This window comes from Felis catus, chromosome B1 (assembly GCF_018350175.1).
Source record: "Felis catus isolate Fca126 chromosome B1, F.catus_Fca126_mat1.0, whole genome shotgun sequence".
Lineage (NCBI taxonomy): Eukaryota > Metazoa > Chordata > Mammalia > Carnivora > Felidae > Felis > Felis catus.
In genome coordinates this window covers 81,981,932-82,009,099 of record NC_058371.1, presented here as the reverse complement: position 1 = coordinate 82,009,099, position 27,168 = coordinate 81,981,932, and the positions used below count along the sequence as shown (strand labels likewise).

General features: G+C 37.6%; 1 protein-coding gene and 1 pseudogene across 3 annotated transcripts in view; both read right to left on the bottom strand.

Annotated features, from left to right (window-relative positions):
* Window positions 1–27,168, bottom strand: part of ANAPC10 (anaphase promoting complex subunit 10) — a 312,895-nt gene that overhangs the window by 164,786 nt on the left and 120,941 nt on the right. The gene's annotated exons all lie outside the window — the stretch shown is intronic.
* Window positions 6,532–27,168, bottom strand: part of LOC101096389 — a 29,553-nt pseudogene continuing 8,916 nt past the window's right edge.

The window sequence follows — 27,168 nt, the reverse complement described above, 5'->3', positions numbered from 1 at the left end:
AGGTAACAACTATGTCTGTCTGATTCACCACTGTATCCCCATTGCCCAGTACAGTGTCTGCCATATATATTTGTTGAATTAATAAATATTTGTTGCATCACCTATTCTCCACAATTTATCTCCAATCCAGGCCTCTTTCTCAATCACACTTAAAGACCCTGTATTTAATGAATATAAAATCTTTCTCTTGTTTCCACATTTGTCTAAAATGACCTATGTTCATTCTTTGCCCTTTCCTTTGAAACATGCTCAAACGTCACTCCTGTAAAGACGTACCAGACTTCTATAGCTACTTATTCATTCCTTCATAGCACCTTGTACTTATTTCTATAATAGCATTTAATATATCATATTACAGTCAATTGCTATAGGTCTAGTCCCACACCAGGCCATTAAGTCTTCAATGGGAGGAATGGGATGGAAACAACCATTGAAACAATGGAAGCCATGGAAACAATTGGTGACTAATTTCTACTCTATGGGAAAGTTACATTATATCCAAAGAAGGCCACTTCAGCTGACAGGGGCCACCTCAAATGTGGGCCCAGCAATGCATGATCATGAAACTTTTCATTCTAGCCACAATGTCCCAATTAAAAGTTATCACTTCTTGGCCTTATATGTTGATGGGGTAGCCAGTGAAATGTCTGCAGAGTTGTCAGGTGACTTCTAGAAAGGGTTGAGTCACTTGGGACAGAGACTCCTTTTGCCCTTATTCTTTTCTACTTTTTTCCAACCTGAAATGTGGACATGATGGCTGGAACTCTAACAGACATATTGGACCATTATCTGAAGTTGTGACATGACTTTGAAAACAGAAGCCACACGTTAGGATTGGTAGAACACAAACATGGATGGTGTCTAGGTCCTTAATGACTGTGACACTTCCATTCCACCCTGTCTACTTCCAAACTTCTTTTATAAAATAGAAAAATGGAAAAATCGACCTTTATCTTGTTTCAAATACTGTTTGGAAATATTTCAAACATTGTTTATTTTATGCAGCTAAACCAGTTCTAACTATTATTTCATATTTTCTTTTTAAATACAAAGTGAACCAGTAAAAGATATCCACAAAGAGAGCTACAAGTCAGGCGCCTGGGTGGATCAGTTGGTTGAGCATCCGACTTCGGCTTGGGTCATGAACTCACGGCTCCTCATTGAGCCCCACCTCGGGCTCTGTGCTGACAGCTCAGAGTCTGGAGTCTGCTTCAGATTCTGTGTCCCTCTCTCACTCTGTGCCTCCCTTGCTCATGCTCTCCCTCTCTCTCTCTCTCTCAAGAATAAATAAAACATCTCTCTCAAGAATAAATAAAACATTGAAAAAAAATTTTAAAAGATAGCTACAAGTCACCTATCTATGACCCCACAGAAAGCACATTAAAAGTTAATGTTATAGAAGTAGACATATATGCATATGTATATGCATACATAAATATGTACATATATATATATGCATACACTTCCCAGCTCTGTCCACTGAGAGGCCTAGAAGCAATGACACTACGGTAGGAATGAACACACCAGGAACCCAGATCTTGGTTTCCAAATGTCATTCTCCTCATGGCAATAGAAATAACCAGGGATGTGGAGAGAAATGGCTGATTCCAGGACTAGGGCAGGAGAAATACAAGATGAGCTGGAACTTTCTGGCCGAAAAGTAAGCAACAACAACAAAAACAGCAACAACAAAATGATGTAGGCATGTTGAAAGGTCACAGGAGCCAACTTCTGAACGGAATCTAATAGCTAAATATGGACAATTTGAACAAGAAAATAAGTAGTAATATAATAGATTATAACTCATAGAATAAACATTCACAAGTCCATACTGACTTGTGAATTGAATAAATATTTGAATAAATTCAAAAATAATTGAATAAATAAGTACATGTGGAAAAAGAGACAGCTCTTTATTACAGCAGAATTCCAACTAATAAATGTAGACTGAATGATGGAAATAAGAAAATTACCATTTGGCAATACCTGACTTAGTAATTATTGTAGGCTAGGATAATTGATGAATTAAAAAATTAGTAAGCAAAAGGATGGTAAAAAACAGGATATTACATGGTCTCAACATATCTTCCCACAAAATACTTATTAATCATAAAGGCGAAATAGTAATTGTATATGCAGAAATCTTGCAGACACCTTCTTAACCAAGTGATCAAAATTATCACCTACAGTGAGACAAACCAATGTCATGTATCTCCTGATAGGCCTGAAAAGGATATTACATCACTTTGGTGGTATTCTTGCACGGAGGCATAATTCAACATGCGTGTTTCAACATGAGGAAGTATCAGACAAATCTAAATCAAAAGACATTCCACAAAAATAACTGGCCAGAACTTTTCAAAAGTGTCAAAGTCACGAGCAACAAATGAAACCTGCAGAACTGTCCTAGATTAGAGGAAACGAAAGTGACATGCCAATTAAATGCAGTGCAGAATCTTGGATTGGATCCTGGGCCATAAAAAGAACTTTAGTGGGACAAATGGCAAAATGTGAATGAAGTCTGTACATTAGTTAATATTGTTTCAATGTTAACTTGCTGGTTTTGATTATTATACCACGGTTAGAACATATTAATATTTGGGGAACCTGAATAAAGAGCATATGGAAACTCTCTATTTTTGTAACTTTTTTTGAAACTCTGAAAGTATTTCAAAATAAAAAGTTAAAAAAAACAAATAGGTGTGACACTGAGATATTAAAAGAAATATATATTTTGGTCTTTGTCCCTGTTTTCTGGTTTACAGCTCCTAAATCCCTTGGAATCTCCAAAATGATGTGTCTTTTCGTATGCTAACAAAATAACTGGTGGCTGGGGCTCTTGAATAGCTTAGGTTGGGGGCTGGTTGCCAGGGAAACCAACCAGGTGATTAGAGGGTTGGAACTTTCAGCCAGATCTCTGGGGAGGGGAGAAGGAGGCGCTGGAGTTAAGCACTAATGGCTAATGATTTAATCAATGGTGCCTACTTAATAAAACCTACACTAAAAACCCTAACTATAGGGTTTCAAGAGCTTCCAGGTTCCTGAACATGTCTATATCTAGGTGGGCTGGGAGGGTGGCCTGCCCAGAGGACATGGAGGCACTGCACGCCTTGTCTTATGCATCTTTTCCAACTGGCTGCTCTTGAGTTGTATCCTTTTATAATAAATCAGTAATCTAATAAATTAAGCACTTTTCCTGAGTTCTGTTGAGCCATTCTGGTAAATTATCAAACCTGGGGAAGGGATCATGGGAACCTCTGATGCATAGCCATTCAGTCAGAAGCACAGGTGACAGCCTAGAGGTGCAATTGGCATCCCAAGTGGGGTGCAGTCTTATGGGCCAGCGCCCTTAACGTGTGGAGTTTACACTAGCTCCAGGTAGTTAATGTCCTAACTGAATTATAGGACATCCAGTTGGTGTCCAGAGAGTTGGAGAATTTCTTGGTGTACAAAACCCACAGGCTGGGTGTCAGAAATGCTGGTGTGAGTAGAAGAAATAGTTTTTCCTCTAACAGGTCGATGGTTATGCTAACGCATTATTCTTTATGTCAACATAAAGAATGTCTAATGCTATTCATGTCTAATAGAGTTGGCTATCTATCTCATAGAATATTTCTAGAAAAATTTCTTTTCAAATAATTTTTAAGTAGATCATTAACAGTGGGGATCTCCGAGTTACCAATGTTATGGTGACAACCACAAGAATATATATATATATATATATATATATATATATATATATATATAATATCTATATATAAAATCTATCTTATATTTTATATCTATATATTTATATTTTATATTTTATATATCTATTTTATATTTTTGGATTGGATCCTGAACGGTTAGACCAAATTAGATCTTTTATATCTATATATTTATATTTTATATCTATATATTTTTATTTTATGTCTATATATAAAATATCCTGAAAAATAAAATAAAATACCCTGAATTAGGATTCAGTATTTTTTGAGGTGGGCAGTAGTATGATGCAAGTGGAATCTAAGAAAATTCTACATGGCAATGGTAAGAAAGAAAGATTTGAAAGAAGGAGGGGCATGGCCAGGTAACAGACTATGATCTAAATCAGAGTGGATGAAGATTTGAACTCTGGTTAGCAGTCAGGATAGAAAGAAGATATTAAAGAAATCTACATTTTAAAGTTCAGGATTTGAAATCTGAAAAACAAGGAAGGAGCCACAGATGCTAGTTATCATGGAAAACAGTAGCATCTTGATAGAAATAAAGAGATTGGGAGGGACATATGATGAACCCAATTTTGGCCATGTTGAACTTTAAGTAGTGACAGAACATTTGGAGATATGAGGCTGGAACTCAGAAAAGAGATTCAAGCTGGAAGTACATTTGGGTGTCACTAGCAAAATGTTAATTGCTGAAATCATTAGAATGTATGATCTCTTTGATGGAAAAACAGCAACAAAGAAAATCAGAGAAACAGGGGCTGCAGAAGGGAAAAGACTAAAAATAGTTCTTCTCATACTTCTATGCTCAATTATTAGCAGAAAACGTGACCACTTTAGTTTTAAAATTACAGCCAGCAACTTTTATAATGGTGTCTATCTTGCAACTACCCTCCGTCTCCAGGAATGGCTTATGGCTGCAGGGGTGGGGTCCAATGGCCATGCTGCTTCATGACCTTGCATCTTGGGCACTGATGAAGAGAATATAAACCTGGTTCAAGGGAAGGTATTCTCTCTCTCTCTCTCTCTCTCTCTCTCTCTCTCTCTCTCTCTCTGTCTCTCTCTGTCTCTCTGGCATTTACAACTCGGAATGGAAAGACTTTGCTACCAGGAGTCACATTTATGCTAAAGCCCCGTAGAAAAAGTCAACCAAATCCTATGTCTAAGGTCTCTGAAGTTTAATCCCCAAGGTCTGTTTTTCAATTCTCCATAACACATCAGTCTCTTCCAACAAATGCCATCCCTCTCCTTTTTGCTTTCAAGCACTTGAAATCAGTTTCCATTGCTATGAGCAAAACAATTAATACCACTGTCTTAGTCCATTCAGGCTGCTATAACAAAATACCAGAGACTGGGTAGCTTATAAACAACAGCAATTTATTTCTCTCACATCTGGAGGCTGGGAAGTCTAGGATAGAGGCCCTGGCAGATTTGGTGTCTGGTGAGAACCCACTTCCTGGTTCACGGACAAAGGGTTCAGCCCTCATGACCTAATAACCTCTCAAAGACCCTCCTCTGAACATCATCACAGTGAAAATTAGGTTTCAACACATGAATTTGCCCCATGGGAGGTGAAGATGGGGACCAAACACCATAACAACGACAAATATTTAATGACCATTCCTTCAGCGCTACTCCAACTTTAGTGTGGATATGAATCACCTAGGCATCTTGTTAAATGTAGATTCTGATTTATTGGGCCTGGGGTGGAGTCTGGGATTCTGTATTTCTAACCAGCTTCCAGATGATGCCATTACTGCTGACCTGAAGACACACTTGAAGTAGCAAGGCACCACATAACACTAGCTCTTTCCTCAAGGAACTCATAGTCTGGCAATGCAGACAAGCCACATGCCTGTGAAATAAATAAATAATTCAAGGTATCACAGAAAGTACACTGGAGTGATTTTAGCCTTGGCTCTGTTTAATCCTACAGTGTTCAGAAGCACCTGGAAGGCTCAGTTGGTTAAGCGTTCAACTTTGGCTCAGGTCATGATCTCACGATTCGTGAATTTGAGCCCTGCATTGGGTTCTCTGCTGTAAGCACAGAGCCCACTTCCAATCCTGTTTCCCTCTCTGCCCCTACTCCACACTCTCTCTCAAAAATTAACATTAAAAAAAACCTACAATGTTCAAACTTGCAAATCACTGAATCAAACTGGACCTCAGTTTCTGTATCTGTAAAGGGAGAGTGACAGGATGACTATCACATCCTTCTCAACTGTTAAATTCAATCTGTGATTAGAATTAAGATTAATTACACAAACAGGGGTAATTAATGCCAGCTTAGACAATTATCCATTATATGTGTATAATAAGAAAAGCTATTTCTTTTTTTTAATGTTTATTTATTTCTGAGAGAGAAAGAGAGACAGAGAGTGAGTGGGGGAGGGGCAGAGAGAGAGGGAGATACAGAATCTGAAGCAGGTTCCAAGCTGTCAGCACAGAGCCTGACATGGGGCTCGACCCCACAAACTGCAAGATCATAACCTGAGCCAAAGTCAGGTGCCCCAACTGAACCCCCCAGGTGCCCCAAGATAAGTTATTTCTAATAAAAATATACACTTAATGATCTCAAAAATGTGCACAATATATTGAGTGGAAAATCAGTTTAACAATATCTATAATATTGTCTTATGAATTCATGGTTAATTCTAACTTTTCCTCTTTATCTTTTTCTGGATTTCCTACTATTATAGGTAATATTTTTATAAGAAACCCCAAATCTATAATTTTTTTAATGTTTATTTATTTTGAGGGAGAGAGAGACAGAGTGCAAGTAGGGGAGGGACAGAGAGAGAGGGAGACGCAGAATCCAAAGCCAGCTCCAGGCTCTGAGCTGTCAGCACAGAGCCCGATGCAGGGCTCGAACTCACGAACTGTGAGATCATGACCTGAGCTGAAGTCAGATGCTTTACTGACTGAGCCACCCAGGTGGCCCTAGAAACCCCAAATCTATAAAAGATAGTGCCCATCCTTGTCAATCCCTGACTGTCCCAACCCTACCCAACTGCTCCCCACCTGAGCTCTGAGTTGGGGATGGCTCAGTCCATCAATACATTTGAAGCTTCCTTCCCATGAGTGAACAGAATCCGGAATTCGTTTGTCCAGTGTTCCTGGAGGGAAATGGAGACCCCCAGGAATTCAGTTACCATTTCATCTGACTGGCCTCCTGCCCAGCTTCTGGTTTTCACCCTAGCTCCCTGTTGGGATAGGAGCCCAGCCCTGAACCCTGGCCAAAAAAGCTGTAGCTCTTGCTCCACTTAATTCTGGCCAATCCAGGAGATAAATCCTGCTAGCGGTACCACAACCACTACCCATCTCAGCTTCCCCAGTTACTAGATTGTCTGCTTTAGCCCAGGAGACCTCCCAGAACTGAAGCTTAGATAACAGCTCAGATAATGGGATATCCAGCAAAACCTGAGAAATTCTCCCCCAGGCCTAACACATTAGCCTGCCAAAAGCCTTTACAAATGACTTCTTTACATTCACAAGTAGACTGACTAGAGATACAGCAACACGTTTTGCAGGCTAATTCACTGTATTGACCAAAAAAAGCAGCTGTAGCTTCAGAGGTAAAATGTATGTGCTATTCAATCATGGTGTGAGCACACACTTTTATGTCTCTACCCTTACATCATTGGAAAAATTGTGATCATATAACATCTTTGGGACTTGGTTTCCTCATCTGTAAACTGACTGGACAACTCTCAAGTCCGTTCAATTAAAATTCTAGATAAATTTCTTTACCAAGCAATTATATTCACTTTTTGGCCCCATCCTGTTTCTCCCATTGCATTCATACTGCTAAGTATAGCCCTGATCTCACGTTATTATTATTTTTTTAATAGGATAGAACAATCTTACTCTTCACAAAAAGGTTTTCAGTAAATGAGCTTTTCAGTGGAGAAGAGATAACATGAAAATGAGTCTGGAGCCACCAGGAGCAGTAGCTCAGCTCAGGGCCTAAGGTCCTCCTTGCCCAGGTGGTGAGGCAAGGGTGTATACTCCCCTCCCTTTATTAGCTTATCCTGCTGTGTCCTGATGCCACTCAGACGTTTCATCGTTTTCTGCTGAAGCAGACCTTCTACAAAATCATCAGATTCTATCTTGCACTCTCTCTCTGCATGGATACCACTGATTCCATGTATACATTCTATCTACTCTTTTTCAAAAGCATGACATTGACCTGGAATCTTGTGAGGCTGCTCAACACTTCGGATTGACATCCAATGATCTAAGTTAAGACCCAGCTTTTCTGCACGTCAAAGAAGGGCACGGTGTCCCTCTGTCGTGCCCTTGTCTCCTTGCTGGCCACTGCTACTGGATGATCTCTCCCACTATTTTATAGTTAGTTGTATGTGTGAGTTGTTTGTTTGTTGTTGTTGCTTTTTCCTCCCCTATGACTTCCTTGAAGACAGAGGTTTTGTCTTGCTTGGTCCTTGCAGCTGAGTGCAAACCAACACAAAATACTCCACTCCACACTTGAACAAAATTTGCGAAATAAGTTTTCTTTATAGTTCTTAACAGTTCCTTGCATCCTGAAAACGTCATTTTCAGATAAAATTTGTCATTTTGAACATCAGAGCAACCTTAAGAATTTTGGCTATTTGATAGCAGGAAAAGGGAGGGGCATGGCAATTATTTTATGAATTAATAGAGTCTACCTTCCTCAAAAACAATTTAGGGCAGGTCACAGTGCCCCAGAATAAGCAAAAAGAGGGGGCAACTGGCAAACTTCACCTTACTGGTGCTCAGAAGCCCTGAAGCTATCTCCCCAGAGAGCAGGGCGAAATCAGCTCACAAGAATTCGTATGATAAGAACAGAGGCACCTGAAAAAGCACCAGAACATCAAGGCTTACAATAAAAGTGTCAGCCTCCTGGTGGAGCTTGAGCTGGGCTGCAATAATTTTCTCCCTGATGAACTGACTTCAAAGATTCCTTGGGTCACTTGAAGAACATTTGGTAAAATATGTAAATATTAGTTTCTCTTCTTACCTCTAGTAGAGAAAAAGTGCTTTGAGAGCCTAGCAGAGAAGAGAGCTGTTAAAAAATAATTTTCAGAAAATGGTAAAATCATGGCTCCCATACAGCCATTAAAATGAACATGAGTTATAGAGGGTTTTTTTTTTTTTAATCATATGACATGAGGGAACCAGAGAGATGTTATAAACCAGTTCAAAGGAAAAGTCAAAGCAGCACAAATTCACAAGGATTAAAGGAACGTTGTAAATAGGGCCAAACTACTTTTTTCATGTGGCGGAGGAAGTAAATTAAAATCACTGCTGGATCAGACATAATATACGTATCTATCAGTTGCCTACCACTGTGGCAGAATAGCTCAAAGACATTGCACTGGGCTAGAATCTATCTTATCATCTGGAAGGGATTGCTATGCACAAGGCCGGCTTTCCATTGAAACGAAATTTTTTCTACAGAATTTACTTGACCCAGCTGCCCTAACAGCTTTCTTTAACATAACAGATGTTGCGGCCACGCTTTGGCAAGCAAATGACTGTCATGTCATAATTGAATCCTCTACCGGGATCTGAGATGCCAATATTTCATACTGCCTTTTAAAATGCCACACATGGCAGAAAAAAAAAAAACCTTATTTTTTAAAGTTCCTTAGCAGCCTGACATTTTCTAGTAGATATTCTCTACCTCTGTGAAGAATCAGGACACAGGGTTTTCCTAATAAACAAGGCCAAATTATTTTCTCAAAAAGTAATACTGACTCTGCTCAAATCCTCAGATGAGTATTCACTTGAGACCCTAGGGTCTTGTGCCATAAATGGTGGAAGACAATTTGGGCCTGAGAAGGTTTGAAGGCTGGTGTTAACTATCACCAGGCTTTGTTCACACTTCCAATAACTGCTTCAGGAACAGCATCTCCCTGATGGGCCCACAGTATTTCTGTTGCTTTAGAACTGCTCCTGGGGTGCCTGGGTGGCTCAGTAGATTAAGCATCTAACTTTGGCTCAGGTCATGATCTCATGGTCGTGAGTTTGAGCCCTGTGTCAGGCTCTGTGCTGACAGCTCGGAGCCTGGAGTCTGCTTCAGATTCTGTCTCCCTCTCTGACCCTCCCCCGTTCATACTCTGTCTCTCTGTGTCTCAAAAGTAAATAAACATTGAAAAAAAATTTTTTTTTAATTGTTTTTAAAAATACAAAAAGAACTGCTCTCAGTGGTGTCTGTGCTTTCTCTTTTATGTCAGTTGCCCAACTGGTAGAAACAAAGGTACAGCCCTGCAAGGTAGACCTTAGATGCAAAGGGAGGAACAGATGAGGAAGCTGAGCTCTTCTTCCCTTTGTCCCCTTCCCCTGGCAATCAGTAACCTCACCCCTTCGCCATCTTCCTCCTGCACCACCATGGGGTTCTCCCCTTGTTATTCTACCTCAGCCCAGGCACTGAAGAGCCTTTGTTCACTATTCCAACTTGTTTTGCGGGCATATCTCTTCTTTGGGTTTCATCCCCTCAGCTCCCTCCAGGAGCTCCACTCTACTCCCTCCTAGTCTTGGCCCCTCCCTCTCCTCAGCAAGGTTTCTCTTATCTTTTTTTCCAGTCAAGGCAGCTGGCAGCTTTCCTCAGAATCTAAAGACTCATGTAATCTTGAGCGAGGCAAAGGCGGCTGGCAGGAGGGATTAGGATCCCCTTCTCTAAGCAGGGAGGAGGGTGGTTCCTAGAGAGCCAGGCACTCTGTAAACTACCAACGGGCTGCTTTGACCATAAAAGCAGTTCAGCCCGGCCTTTGGTGAATGTCTATTTTTTTTTTCAGTAGAATTGTATCCTCATGGACCCACCAGCGTAAGTTAACAGCAAAATATACATTCCAATAGCTGAATGAGTTGACCTGTTGTATGGGGTTACTTAGTATTGTTCATTTAAATACTGGAGAATGTCTGTCAAATACAATGGTTTTCGCTGTAGCACAGTTGATGTTAAACTATTCTGACAGTAAGTAGGCAATAGGTTCAGCAGCTCTAAAGGAAAATCGTGGTCTGTATTAATAAAACCATGTCATCAGCATTGAGAAGGGTGCATTCTCTACTATTTACTATGCCTTGCAGCCTCCTCTCTTTTAACAGCTGTATCAAGTTATATATGATGGATCTATAATGCCAAATTAGGACACTACTCTGTTTTATATACATTTAGAACTAGAATTTTGCCCTACCCATAGGAACTCAGAATGTACACCAGGATTATAGAATTTGATAGATAAACAGATTCATTCAAAAGATACTCATTGAGTGCATTATTGTTCTATGAACCGGAGATACAAAATAAATAAGACATGGTCTCTGTGGAGAAGACAGTGCAAATGAGTATTACCGCATTTTCACAAGGTTAGGATATGACTGTCAGTCATTGTATTCTGGTGTCAAGGATTCCTGAAACTTTATTAATTTAAATAGAAATGAAATTCAGTGGTGCTGTTATGTATGATACATGGTCTTATGGGAGCACTAATAAGTGATCTGATCAGAAAATAAAATCACCATAAACCCACATTATTTTAATTCTGATATATTTTTTAATAAAACAATAAAAGTAACACATGCTTATTGTAAAAAGTCCTACACAATCCCATCACTTCATTATTCTTAACTATGTTTTTATTGGAATAAAGGGAATAATACTGGTCAGTAGTAGATTACTTTTAAAACTTGTTCATTCTTCATGTAAGATAATGAGCTAATTCAGAAAAAAAGGGTTTGCTTAAGTTGGTTGCATCAATCCAACTTGAAGTCTTCCACTGAAATCAATCATAACCACCCCTTTCCCCTAAAAGACAAACAAGTTAAAAAATTATCTGAACTTAATAAGTCAACATGTCATTCCAGGTAAGCCATTTGAAAAGTTGTTTTACAAAATTTGCAGGATATATTTAACTTTTCAGAGTCTTTCTTGGACCAGATGAAATATTAAAGATCAATATGAAATCTGAACAAATTACCAGCAACAAAATTGAATTGGTAATTAATAATTACCAAACAACAAAGTCCAAAACTGATGGCTTACACAAGTGAATTCTATCAAACATTTAAAGGAGAATTAATATCTATTCTGCTCAAACTATTCAAAAAAATAGAAGAGGAAGGAAAGCTTCCAAAAACATTTTACAACCCCAGCTTTACCCTGATACCAAAGCCAGATAAGGAAACCACAAAAAAAGAAAAGTACTGCCCAATATACCTGATGAACACAGATGCAAAAATCCTCAGCAAAATATGAGTAAACTACATTCAAAAATATATTAAAATGATGATTCACCATGATCAAGTGGGATTTATTCTGTGGATGCAAGGGCAGTTCAGTATTTGTAAATCAATCAACATGATATACCACATCAACAAAATTAAGGATAAAAAAATCATATGATTATCTCAAGAGATGAAGAAAAAGCATTTGAAAAAATTCAACATGCATTGATGATAAAAACTCTCAACTCACCCATTCATGATAAAAAGTAGGTTTAGAGGGAACATACTTCAACATAATAAAAGCCACGTATGAAAAACCCACAGCTAACACTCAATGAAGAGAAATTGAGAGCTTTTCCTCTAAAATCAGGAAAAAGACAAGGATGTGCACTCTCACCACTGTTATTCAACATAATACTGGAAATCAGAGCCAGAAATCTGATAGCCACAGCAATCAGAGAAGAAAAATAAATTAGAGGATCCATATTGGTGAAGAAAAAGTTAAACTATCACTATTTGCAGAAGACATGATCTATACATAGAAAACCCTAAAGATTCTACCAAAAAACTACAAGAATAAGTAAATTCAGTAAAGTTTTAGGACACAAAATCAATACCCAGAAATCAGTAGTGTTTCTATACACTAATAATGAAGTAGCTGAAAGAGAAATTAAGAAAACAATCTCATTTACAATTGCACCAAAAAGAATAAAATACTTAGGAATAAACCTAACCGAAGAGGTGAAAGACCTGTACACTGAAAACTATAAAACACTGATGAAAGAAACTGAAGATGATACAAACAAATGTAAAGTTATTCCATGCTGGAATTGGATTGGAAGAATTAATATTGTTAAAATGTCCATATTACCCAAAGCAATCTACAGATACAATGCAATCCCTATAAAAATACCAGCAATATTTTTTACAAAACTAGAACAAATAATACTAAAGTTTGTGTGAAACCACTAAAGACCTGAAATAGTCAGAGCAACCTTGAGAAAAAAAACAAAGCTGGAGGTATCACAATTCCCAATCTCAAGATATACCACAAAGCTGTAGTAATTAAAATAGTATGGCATTAGCACAAAAACAGACGCATAGATCAACAGAACAGAAGAGAGAGCCCATAGATAAACCCATGATTATATGGTCAATTAATCTATGACAAAGGATGATGAATATACAATGGGGAAAAGACAATCTCTTCAATAAATGGTGCTAGGAGCAAGGCAGCTATGTGTAAAAGAGTGAAACCGGTCCACTTTCTTATACCACACACAAAAAATAAACTAAAATGGATTAAATACTGAAGTGTATGACCTGAAACCATAAAAAAATACTTAGAAGAGAACATAGGCTGTAATTTCTCTGACAATGGCTGTAGTAACATTTTTCTAGGTACGTCTCCTGAGACAAGAGAAATAAAAGCAAAAATAAACTATTGGGACTATATCAAAGCCAAAAGCTTTTGCACAACCATGAATAAAACAAAAAAGGCAGTCTACTGAAGATATTTGCAAATGATATACCTGATAAGGAGTTAATATCTAAGAATATATAAAGAACTTACACAACGCACCACCAGAAAAACAGCCAACCTGATTAAAAAATGGGCAGAGGACGTGAATAGACATTTTTCCAAAGCAGACATCCAGATGGCCAACAGACACATAAAAAGATGCTCAACATCACTCATCATCAGGGAAATGCAAATAAAAACCACAAGGAGATATCACCTTATACCTGTCACAATGGCTAAAATCAAAAAGACAAGAAATAACAAGTGTTGATGAAGGTGTGAAGAAAAGGAATCTGCCCACGGGAATCCCTGTTGGTGGGAATGTAAACTGGTGTAGCTACTGTGGAGAATACTATGAAGGTTCCTCAAAAAAATTAAAAATAGAAATATGATATCATCCAATAATTTTACTATTAGGTATTTACCCAAATAAAAATGAAAACCCTAATTTGAAAGGATATATGTATCCCTATGTTTATTGCAGCATTACTTACAATAGCCAAGATATGGAAGCAATCTAAGAGTCCATCAATAGATGAACGGATAAAGGAGGTGCTGTGTAAAATACTATGCAGCCATAAAAAAGGATGAGATCTTGCCATTTGCAACAACACAAATAGACCTAGAGGGTACTAGCTAAGTGAAATAAGTCAGACAAAGAAAGACAAATACAATATGATTTCACTCATAAGTGGAATTTTTAAAAAATGAATAAACAAAAAGCCAAATCAGACCTATAAACACAGAGAACAAACTGATGGTTGCCAGAGGGGAGGAAGGTGGAAGGATGGGCAAAATGGGTGAAGGGACGTGGGAAATACAGGCTTGCAGTTATGAAATGAATAAATCACAGGAATAAAAGGCACAGTATAAGGAATATAGTCAGTGATATTAGAACAGCCTTGAATGGTGACAGAGGGTAACTACACTTGTGGTGAGCATAGTATAATATATAAGCTTGTTGAATCACTATGTTGTACACCTGGAACTAGTGTAATATAATGTGTCAACTATACTTAAGCAAAAAAATTAAGATAAAAAAAGTTTTTAATCTATGCAAAAAACATGTGAAAAATGAAGATTCTTATTATCTTTTTTTCCAATATTAAAAGAAGTGAGTGCAGATTTTTTTTAAAGGGATTTTTTTCCGTGGATTAGCACCCTAAAATTCAACACCAGGTTTTTCTCTAGTTTACCTCAATCTCTGACTTTGGTCAAGTCGTCTCTCTGCACCTAAGTTTTCTCACCCAAATCACACTAACCACTAGAAAGTGATAAAAGCCAAATCACAAGTAAGGATTTAAGAGGATAATTAAGTTTAAATTTTAGGAAAAAAATAAGCTACAGATACTGAATCCCTTTAAGACAGCAAAGGCATCACAAATAACTGTTTCTTCACATCTCTGATCTATAATTTATTCACCCCTAAAATGAAGGGTTTAGTTAAATGATCTCCTGGGTTTCATGTGGTGGTAAAATTCTATTACCATATTGTTTCTATTATCATGAATATTATGTCCAGAAAGGTAAGAAAGAAAATAGCAGACAAGCAACATAAATGGTATATCCATGGTAAACATATCTAAAACTCTTCCAATTTAGCTTCTCCAATAAGAAAGTGAAATCCCAAAGAGGTTTAGCTGGTGGTAAAAGGGTACTCTGAAACCTATACTCTGACTCAGGCACAAAGTCAAGGAATTAATGTAGACAGAACCACAACCAAGTAGACATGGTGGCAGAGGGACTCGTTTAGAGTAGACTGGAAAGGAATTTGCTATTTTCTTCACTCTAGTTTTATTGAAACCAATAGGAAAATTGTATTTAATAATGCAATATCAAAGCAAACACAGCATTAGGCATTTCTCTAGGCCATTCATAATCTTCTTGGGTGGCTGACAGCCCTCTGCTTCCAGTGTATTTTAGGTGTGTACTAATGGCTTAGTTCAATGAAGTATCTTAATGGCATATTTATTGAAGCACTTAATCTACTCTTGGGGGGTGAAGAGATCAAGTGCATCTCTGTTGAAGCACAGAAGCTTGTTAGAGACTGTATAATGACTATTACAGGCTAGAGTCCACAGACTCACCCTGTGGTTTTGTTGATAACCTCGACTTGTCAAAGTTCTAATTTGTCACCAGGCATTTTGAATGAGAACCTAAGACATTTCATCAATACCTGTCAATCCACACCCAGCAAAGAAAGTGATACAGTGTCAAGCAAAGGATTTCACTTAATGAGCTGGCCATAAACCTGTCATGGGTTGTTTTTACCTAGCTTCTGTTCTTTCACTGCTTCCCAAGCCAGATCCCACCAAATACTCAGGGTTAAACAGAATCACTCAGAGTTGAGACAAATCCCCATAGACTTCCCCACCACCCAACTGTGTAACCTACCAGAGAATTGGCTGGCCCATAGGGCTTTGGTTTATTTGTCTGTTAAATAAAGAGATGAAACTAAGTGGTTTTGAGAGCTAACATTCCATAATTCTCACTTTTTCTTTCAGTAACTAGTAGTTTGAAGAACCCTGAGTAAAGTCAAATTTCCAATTTTTGCCTCAAGGAAATTTGATTTTTTTTTTCTTTTTTTTTATAAAATAAAATCTCTATGGTTCAAGAAAAGCTGAAGGCACCTATTTTAGCTTTACTCGTTTAGGGAAGTATTTAAAGAATGAAACCAGGAATGGCTGCTATTTAAAGAAGCAGTCACAAAAAAAAAAAAAAAGATAAAACTTATGATTATAATAAAATTGCCTTCAATGAAAAAACTTCCCATTTGACCGTATCTTCTTTTTTTTTTTTAATTTTTTTTTAACGTTTATTTATTTTTGAGACAGAGAGAGAGAGCATGAAGGGGGGAAGGTCAGAGAGAGAGGGAGACGCAGAATCTGAAGCAAGCTCCAGGCTCTGGGCTGTCAGCACAGAGCATGACGCGGGGATCAAACTCACAGACCGTGAGATCATGACCTGAGCCGAAGTCGGGCACTTAACCGACTGAGCCACCCAGGCGCCCCTGACTGTATCTTCTTTTTAAACCTATCTATGTAGGTATAAATACTATGCCAGCATCTCTGTGTTATAAACCAGCTCACAAAAGGGACCCTGTAAATTATTTTTATTGTAATTAAGGGGTCTAAAAAAAAAAAAGGCTAGTTGTGAAAAGGACCTTGGAATTGAAAATCATGCCTATATACTACCTAAGGAAAAATATATATGAGTAAAACTATATTCAGCTTCACTGTTGGACACATAATTGCTAATCATATAATTACTAACTGTAATTCCCAGCATTTCCAGTCCAAGCAAAAGAAAGAAGATTAAAGTGTTTTTTGGGTTTTTTTTTTTTTTTTAACATTTATTTATTATTGAGAGAGCATGAGCATGGGAGGGGCAGAGAGAGGAGGAGACACAGAATCAGAAGCAGGCTCCAGGCTCTGAGCTATTAGTACACAGCCCGACGCAGGGCTGAAACTCACAAACCATGAGATCATGACCTGAGCCGAAGTCAGACACTTAACCAACTGAGCCACCCAGGCGCCCCAAAGATTAAAGTGTTTTTAACGAAAAACAACACATGTAATCAATAATGTATACGTCAGGGAAAGGAGAGGTACTATGCAAGAAATGGGTTTTACAACAAGGGTCCAATAGGGAGACGGAGTGGGGTTGAAAGAACAGATTCTTGAATCGAGCTGAGTGACTCACCTCTTGGTCTGAACCGCATGGAACAGTTTAGCTAAGTCCTACAGAAGGAACTGAATTCCTTCTCCAGGAAGTGGCCTGCTCTTAGGCTATAGTGGGATTAGACCAGTTATTTCTAAGTTTCTTCAAGTCCCTTTTTTCACTGATTCCTGGAAATTTCATACTTTTTTTAAATGCTTATTTATTTTTAGAGAGAGAGAGAGAGAGAGAGAGAGAGAGAGAGAGAGCGCGCGCGCAGGGGAGGGGCAGAGAGAGAGGAAGAGAAAGAGTCCTAAGTTGGCTCCATGCTGTCAGCACAAAGCCCAACGTGGGGCTTGAACCTCAAACCGTGAGATCATGACCTGAGCTGAAGTCCAACACTCAACCGACTGAGCCACCCAAGTGCCCCTAATTCTTGGAACTTTCAAAGACTCATCCAAATGAAACCCATGCCTGGTCTGAGGCACACCTGCCACAGAGAAAGCCTTCTGTCACATGCAGTTCCATCTCGCCTCAAGCAGTTTATTCAAGATTCTGGCCTTTCAGGTTTCTGAGCTCAGATTTTCATCTCAACTACTCTACCTCCTAGAAATACCTAATGGACTATTAAAGAATTGGCAAAGAGTAAAAGAAATATGTCATAGCTGGTATTTTTATTTTGGTTAGAAAAATTCACAGGTTATTTTAATTCACTGCTATAGTTCTTAGCCCATTTTAGAGGAGCAGTTGGGGTCTGGAAATTTTTTAGTTAGCTTTTCTCTAGACTACCTGAAAATCATTAAAAATGTATCCCCAATTGGTCCCACAGTTAATTAACTGTTCTTTGCAAAATCTTTCTGTAAAGATTCAGTGTAAAACACATTTTATTTCCCATTTTGCTTGTGATCCTAAGTTATTTAGTGGTTCCGCTTAGGCTAATCTTGACCTAATTCTCATAAAAATTAACACCATGATGTTAGAGTTCACAACCTTTGGGCATCACAGCTGCACTCTTGGGGCTAACACTGCTCTTGTGGGAATGACACAAGAAATACAGAGCACCCAAGTTCTAGGAAGAACTTGAATTATGTGCGGCCCCGCATAATTCCCACCAGATGAGGAAGGTGTTTAAATCTTATAATCCTGTTTTAGGAATCTCCCACTGTATCATGTTGAAATGTTCTTTGAAGCTGGCATTTATTACACGGTTACCATCCAGCGGCAGTAAGTTAAATGTTTGTTTAGTGATAAGGCCTCCACCTACTCCATTCACCCTTGATCCTGCACTTCTGAGACCCAGAACATACACAGGAAGAGAAAGCAAAGTTAGTTAACAGAAGTAGACTGAGAATTGATTAACTATTAGTTGTCCCTCTGATTAACAGTGATAGTCCTAATGATTCCATGAAGTTTCAAAAAGTTTCAAAAAATTTAATATTAATAATATGAAAACCCAAGAACCCACATTAAAATAGAATGCTTTCATTGGCATTTGGTTACGAATGAGTTGAAATAAGGAAAAAAACACTAGATCAGGAGTCAGAAGACCTGCTTCTGGTTGCTTATGGTTTCCGTTTCATCTGTTTTACGGGGCGACACCTGCCTTACCTGCCTGACTAGGTTGCTTTAAGCATCTAAAGCAGTGGGCATGAATGTTCCTTGTAAACAAGAATGTGCTTTACAAAATATTTTAATAACTCACTTTCCTCTTATGTGTACAGAATATGAAATACATTTTTAAAAGAACTTTTTATGGGATGCCTCTATAGTTCAGTCGGTTAAGTTTCCGACTTTGGCACAGGTCATGATTTCGAGGTTTGTGAGCTTGAGCCCCAAGTCGGGCTCTGCGCTGACAGCTCAGAGTCTGGAGGCTGCTTCAGATTCTGTGTCTCCCTCTCTCTCTCTGCCCCTCCTGCTCCCCCATCTTTCTCTCAAAAATAAATAAACATGAAAAAATAATTTTTTAATATATAAAAGAACATTTTATTACAAAGTTTCAAAAGGACTACAAAAGATTCCCAATCAACTTTTCTACTGGATAGCAAGGTAGCAGCTGCCCAAGGAACCAGAGAGCAGAGAGCTCAAAATCCAGCATCAGGGAGAACACTGAAAATACTTGAACATTTCTAAGAAAGTTTGAAGAAAAAGAGATTCAATGTTTTCCACAAGACCTAATTTCAATTTAATTACTGATTTTTAACTACAAAGCAGCAAAATATTCACGCAAGCAGAGCTATTTATTGGCCACCCCAGGGCACTTGTCCTTAGATTGGCCCCTTCTCACATCTTTACAATGTTTTTGGACACCTGTGAAATTCTGAAGGTAAAAGAAAATGTCTGCTCACACCCCTACTCATGCCTGTAGGTTCTCTAACCCAACATTATTATTAATTTGTTAGTAGCTATTAATTTATTAATAATTATGTTACCTTCATAGCAGGATTTAGATTAGACATTTAGATGACAATGGTAAACTGGATAGATGAAGTATTATTTTAATTGAGATTATACTAATACATTTATGATTTATTGAGAATCCAATGGAGGGCCCTAAAGGTCTAAATGCCTCAGGTCCAGAATTACTTAAACAAGGCCAAAATAATTAAACTCAAGCCTCAGTATGAAGTAGAAACAATAGTTCAAGACGAAGTTTGGAGATATGTGAGTTTCTCTAAGAAAGAGTAGGGGAAAGAAATTCCTTGTTCTTTATAAGGCTCTGTTTAAAGTAAATCACATTGATTTATTTTCAAACAAAGTTGTAAAGTCACGAAATAGTCATGCAAGCCCCTTATTCTCTAAGAAGTTACAGAGAGAAATAAATATAAGTGAATACTTTTGTCTGTATTCAATTAATCGTTCCTGCTTTCTATCTCTCTGTCTCTCCATCCCTCCCCTCCATTCTTCCTTCTTTTTCTTTTTTTAAAAAAGCAACAGGCTTAGTCTATAAAAAAGTAGGAAGGAATATAGCTTGGTCACCTTTCCATATTTCTTTATCCTTGTGTCCCCATCCTGTAACACGCCCTCTCCTAACAGTAGTGATGTGTGAGGGAAGGTTTTATTTGATAAGGTCAAAGGTGAGAATCCCAGGCAACATTGTCTTTTTAATAGTCTTTGGTATGACAGAAAACATAAAACCAGAGGCCACATACCTATCTTATCCACACATACCATCAACATCAATAGGTACCTCACTACAACCTCAGGCAGTTTATTCTAACAAGCATTCTGCCCTCCAAACACCCCTGTATCCTGGTGACCCAGCTTGCTTTTGACTGCTCACCCATTCCTTGTATTTTCCTCTTGTCTATGGTTTGTAAACAGAAATCAGCTAAATCTTACATTTCATAACAGCTACATGAATATTTCTGATGCTTAAGTAATATTAAATGATTATTGCAACGCAGTATCAATACAAGATGGCATTAATTTTTTTTTAATGTTTATTCATTTTTGGAGAAAAAGAACATTAACAGGGGAGGGGCAAAGAGAGAGGGAGACACAGAATCTGAAGCAGGCTCTAGGCTCTGAGCTATCAGCACAAAGCCTGATGTGCGGCTTGAGCTCACGAACCATGAGATCATGACCTGAGCTGAAGTTGGACGCTTAACCAATTGAGCCACCCAGGCACCCCAATACACAATGGCATTTTGTAGACAGAGACAGAGAGAGGAAAATTACTTCAGAGTTACTTAACAGTAAATATTCAATTTAGTCATTTAGTAGCTGTGTAATTTTGTCAAATTAATGTTTGTTTCCTTCATTCTACAAAGAGCATATAATAATTATAAGATTATTATAGGGATTAACTATGATAATACATAAAGAATGCTTCATAATGACTAGCACAAAGAAAGCACTCAGTCAATGTTAACTATTTTTAATGTCGTTATTAGGACAAGAGGCAGTCTATGCAGGTACTAGAACACCAGGCCTAGGTACACACCTGTAAGAACCTGGGTGCCTCCACATCCCAGCCCTGCCTACCTTTCATATTTCAGTGTTAAAAGGTGTGAGTGAACAAGAGTACTGAACAGCAACACTTGCAATGAGCAAAAACACTTTTAAAAGGGACTTTTTTAGCCAAGATGATTCGGATTTAACCTGTTGCTATTCTGAATAATGCTAGAATTACTCCCCAAGTTGTAAATAGCATGATCACTGGATAGGCCGGAGTTTGTGGTCAGTCATATAATATTTTTAACAGGCATGGGGAAATAAAATCTAATAAGGAAGTAACTAAATGTTAGTGTAGTTGAAATAGCGTTACTTTACTTCTTTAACGTGGAAAATTATCTTTTCACTTGACAAATGCACAGGACAGTGGCCAATGCCCTGTGTATCTTCTGTTACATGAAATTAAAGCTATGGCATAATTTCATTATGGTGATAATTCCCTTTACAGTCATTTTTACTATGAAACATTTCATATATTTGTAAAATGTAGAGAAGATAGCCCTTGCGTATACATTACTCAGCTTAAGAAATAAAATCTTACAGGGGCGCCTGGGTGGCGCAGTCGGTTAAGCGTCCGACTTCAGCCGGGTCACGATCTCTTGGTCCATGAGTTCGAGCCCCGCGTCAGGATCTGGGCTGATGGCTCGGAGCCTGGAGCCTGTTTCCGATGCTGTGTCTCCCTCTCTCTCTGCCCCTCCCCCGTTCATGCTCTGTCTCTCTCTGTCCCAAAAATAAATAAAAAACATTGAAAAAAAAATTTTTTTAAATAAAAAAAAAAAGAAATAAAATCTTACAAATGTATTTGAAGCCTCCCCTAATGATCTCATTTCTAATTCCTCTTTCCCCTGGGCCCCAAGGTAGCCCACTGAATTTGGTGTTATTTACTCACATGGGATACATTTTCAAGATTATTTTCTCAGACTAATATAAAAGGGCTAGTCTTCTATCAATATTTAGAGTTAATTACTCTCTTTGTGCCTCTGAGTAGAATTTACAATGTGGCAAGGTCTAGTAACATCAGAATTATTTTTTAAATTAAATCAAAAGAGGGAAAATATCCCATTGTCAGCCCCATCCAACTGTGAAATGCAATGCCCTTAAAAAAAATAAATAAATAAGGTCAAGCATATTTGGAGATGAAAGGGCGGGCCTACGCCGGCAGACTCCATCTTGTTCTGTGTCCTTCACCTAGACCACGAGTAACCTCTCGCTCACCCGTTCAAACTTCCTGATCAAAACACACCCAGCGACCTGCATAACAGGACTCTGACCCTTCCCCAGCCAATCGGCCGAGGCCACGACCCTTCCCCAGCCAATCAGCTGAGGCCACAGCCATTACCTCACCAACTGCCCCTAGACCCCAATAAAACCTTTGTGCTTTTGAAACTCGCTCTCTCTCCCTGGTATCTCACCGCTGTGTCGGTGCAGGTAGGGGACTGAGCTCGAGCTAGCGCGAATAAAGGCTCTTTTGCTTTTGCATCGGACTCGGCTCCCTAGTGGTCTTTGGGGATCACGAATTCTGGGCATAACAGAGATATGTGGAGAAAAAACTCTACAGATGTGGAAAGAATTCAAGAATTGAGTTTCAGAAATATGGCAGATTATACATTAAAAATTCCTCCTGCTAGATTAGTTAGGGATGCTGAGAAGAATTACACCAGCTTTAAAAAAATGCACAGCTAAACCGATATAAAAGACAAATATCCAGGTGTCAGGAATAATGAAGCAACTGATACCGGGACTGGCAAATGAGTAGGCTACCTTGCCTTTGCCTTGATGATGGGTGGTGAGTAACAGTCACAAGCTAGGAATTTGGCTTTTAAGGGAATGCAAAGGACAGGAGATGGGAACTTGGCTATTGTAAGGAGGAGAATTGAAGTTAAAATCCCTGCATAAAACTAGAAGGGCTTAAAGTCTCAGAGGAAAAAAAAAAAAAAATCTCCCAACCAGTAAAAGAACACCATAGACAATAGGGAAACTGGTTTATCTGTGCTTGGGCTCTAAGTGAGTTATTTTATATAAATCCCTTGAGAATGTATAAAATCTGGGCCTGCCCGACACAGAGAACTGAATTTATATCACATGTGGTCTAGAAAGCCACAAGTCAAAAAATTACAAAGAACTAAGTCCTAAGCCAGAGATCTCCAATGAGTATACACAGAAGTAAACCCAAAACTATGCTGGAAGAACACTCTACCTTAAGCTGAACAAGAATTTTATAGATAAATTCATAATCCAAGATTTAAGACAAAAAAGAAAACAAAAAACAGTGGATTAAAACACCCAAGAAATGAACACAATAGAAATGTCTGATAGAGGGGCACCTGGGTGGCTCTGTCAGGTGTCGAACTCTTGGTTTTGGCTCAGATCATGATCTCACAGTTCATGAGTTCGAGCCCCACATTGGAATCTGTGCTGACAGTGTGGAGCCTGCTTGGGATTCTCTCTCTCTCTCTTTCTCTCTCTCTCTCTCTCTTTCTCTCTCTCTCTCTCTCTCTCTCTCTCTCTCTCTCTCTGCCCCTCCCCCACTCATGCTCTCTTTCTCTCAAAATAAATTAAAAAAAAATCTGATCGAGACTACTAAATAATCATGACTAAAAGAATTATCATATATTTTAACTAATTAGTCTAAAACTCCCTAAAATTCTAATTACTAATACAAAGCTGCATTTCTTAACATACACAAATGAAAAATGGATGAGTAGTCACTCAAGGAAAGATTAATAATTGTATTGGGGGGAAGATCAGGGCAAAACAAGAAATAGGAAATATTGAATTATTTGCCACTGAATTACTTTGGCACCATGTAAGAATATAAAATTGTAAATGCACTGAATAGGTAGTTACTGTAAGGTAATATGGCTTCCCCTTGGAAATGTGTAAATTGAGGTTTTTTCATCAAAAGTACCTGCAAAAGCATCGACATGAAGCAAACACCTACCTATATAGGATCTAGAGGGTCTTCGTCTATACATCAAAGCAAACACAGTAGTTTGAAAGTTGGAAGAGGTAGTGGTGAAGAAAAATGTTGTACTCATGTTTAAATTTTCTCTTTGGGGCACCTGGGTGGCTCAGTCAGTTAAGCATCCAACTTTGGCTCAGGTCATGATCTCACAGTTCGTGAGTTCAAGCCCTGCATCGGGCTGTGTGCTGACAGCTTGGGGCCTGGAGTCTGTTTTGGATTCTGTGTCTCCCCCTCGCTCTCTCTGCCCCTCCCAGACTCTCACAGTCTCTCTCTCAAAAATAAATAAACATTAAAAAAATTTAAATTTTCTCTTATATTTAACTACTTGTAATGCTTTATAAATTAATAATCAACATATTCATCATTATCTCCTTATCTGATTTATTATTGAGGCCCCATCTAATAGACACCTATATAAACATCCTAGAATGTTATCTGTATCTGTTTGTTGACTCCCTTTTACCTAAACCTCCTCCCAGACACATAAATTCACAGACAATGAATTTTGTCTATTTTATATTTCTAGTGATTTCCACTGCCATATTCCTATCTGGCCCCTCATCACATCTCACCTGGGTTTTTCATTTAGTCATCAAATATTTCATTGCAAGCTTACTATGTATCAGGTACTGTTGTTCCAGATGTTGTTCCTGTTGTTTCAGGTAATGTTGTAGTAAAACTAAGATGTAGAAAACTAAGACGTTTTCAGAACCTATCTTCATTGCCTCCAGTGCTTCCTACTCCGGTTGAATCTTAATGATTTAACCTTCTTAAAACACATATCACTCACCTACCTGCTCAAAACCTTCAAGGGTTTCCTGAAAGAAGATACAGGCCAAATGTTTTACTTTGACATTAAAAGGCCTCCAAAATCTGGCCCCAAACCACCTTTACTTAAAGTTTTCTCTCACTGCTCCCCTAGACATTTACTTGCATTGGTTTGAGAAGCAGTATCTTGTTATTGTTTTTTAAGTTATAATTATTTAAGTAATCTCTACACCCAACATAGGGCTCAAACTCAGAACCCTGAGATCAGGAGTCACATGCTTTTCCAACTGAACCAGCCAGGATCCCCAAGAAGCAGTATCTTTCAAATAAGCCATATAGATTTCTTCCTCCCAGAAATCCAAACTGAGTAAAAAACAAAACCCATTTTTATTCTATTTACAAAAAAAGATAAGGGATATAAATATATGAAATGTTGAAAGTAAAAGAAGGGAAAAAGATACAACATTCAACACTAATCAAAGGAAAACTGGTATAGCTTTATTAAATCAGAAGAGTAGATTCCATGGCAAAAAAATATTGCTAGAGACAAAGAAGTACACTTCATCATAAATGATTTGATTCATCAGAAAGATATAACAATTCTAAATGTGTATGTACTTAATAACATAGTTTCAATATATATAAAGAGAAAAATGACAGAATTATAATGAAAAGTAGATATCCACAATGATGTGGAAGATTTTCATAAATCTTTCTTTTTATTATTATTGTTATTATTTTAAATGTTTTATTTATTTTTGAGAGAGAGAGAGACAGAGAGATAGAGCATGAGTGGGGGAAGAGCACTCGAGAGAGAGGGAGACACAGAATCCAAGGCAGGCTCCAGGCTCTGAGCTATTAGCACTGAGCCTGACACAGGGCTTGAACCCACAAACCGTGAGATCATGACCTGAGCTGAAGTAGGACGTTTAACTGACTGAGCCACCCAGGCACCCCCATACAACTTTCTTATTAACTGATAGGATGAACAGACAAAAAATTCAGTTGAATATAAAATATTATATAATTATATAAAATAATTAATAAACCTGATCTAATTAACATATATGGAGCACTGCAACCAAAAACTATAGAACACATACAATGTTTTTATGAAACACTAATAAAAATTACACATATGCTGGGCTATTAAAGCAAGTTGCAACAAATTTCAAAATATGTTCTTTGACCAAAGAGCAATTATGCTAGAAATTAGTGATAAAAGATACACTGAAAATTCCCATTTATCTGGAAAGAAAATTATGAAATGTACTTCTAAATAACCCATGGCTCAAAGAGAAACTTTCTAATAGATATTAGAACATATTCTAACTGAATGACAGTAGATAATTATGTATTAAAACATGTAAGATCAACCAGAGCTGTACTTGGAGAGTAATTCACAGCTTGAAGTACATATTTTAGACAAGAAGAATGCTGAAAATCATTAATCTAAGTATTCATGTCAAAAAATTAGAAAAATAAGGGAAATTAAGCCCAAAGAAAACAGAAGAAAATAATAAAGAACAGAAAGTAATGAGATAGAATATGTGCATTAGAAAGGATAAATAAAGCCAAAAGTTGTTCCTAGAAAATACTAACAGAATTGATAAATTTTTGCTGAGACTAATGATAAAGAAAAAACATATCACAAATAACCAATATCAGGAATGATGAGGGACCTAACAATACAAATCCTAGACATTATAAAGATAACCAAATGATATGAATAACTTCATGCCAATAAATTTGAAAATGTAGATAAAATGGATAAACTCCCAGAAGAATATAAATTACGAAAACTTACACAAGAGGAAGTAAAAAGATCTGAATGGTTTTCCATCTATTTAGAATTAGAAGCCAAACCATAATTATGTCTTCACAATGAATGTTATAATTCATTTAAGGAATTATTCTAAGCTCACACAAACTCTTTCAGAAAACAAACAAACAAAAACTTTCTCATTTATTTTATGAAGCCAAAACATGACAAGGACAGCACAAAAAGGAATATTACAGGCTAATCTCACTTATGATGCAAAATCCCCTGATGCACATGAATGAAAAATTTCTAAACTAATTTTTACCAAATCAAGTTTAGTGATTCATAACAAAAGATAATGCCTATAGCCAAGTTGAATTTATTCCAGAAAGCAGGTTATTCAACATGTAAAATTCAACCAGTGTAATTCAACATAATAATAAAAAAGAATAAAATCATAGGGTTATTTCAATAGATACAAGAAAAGCATTTTATACACTCAGTATTCATTCATAATTTTAAAACAAACAAAAGATTTTGGTAAACTAGAAATAGAAGGGACTAGCATTAATTTTGTTAAGGGTTTCTTGAAAAAACCTAAGCATTCTCAAAAAAAAAAAAAAAACTC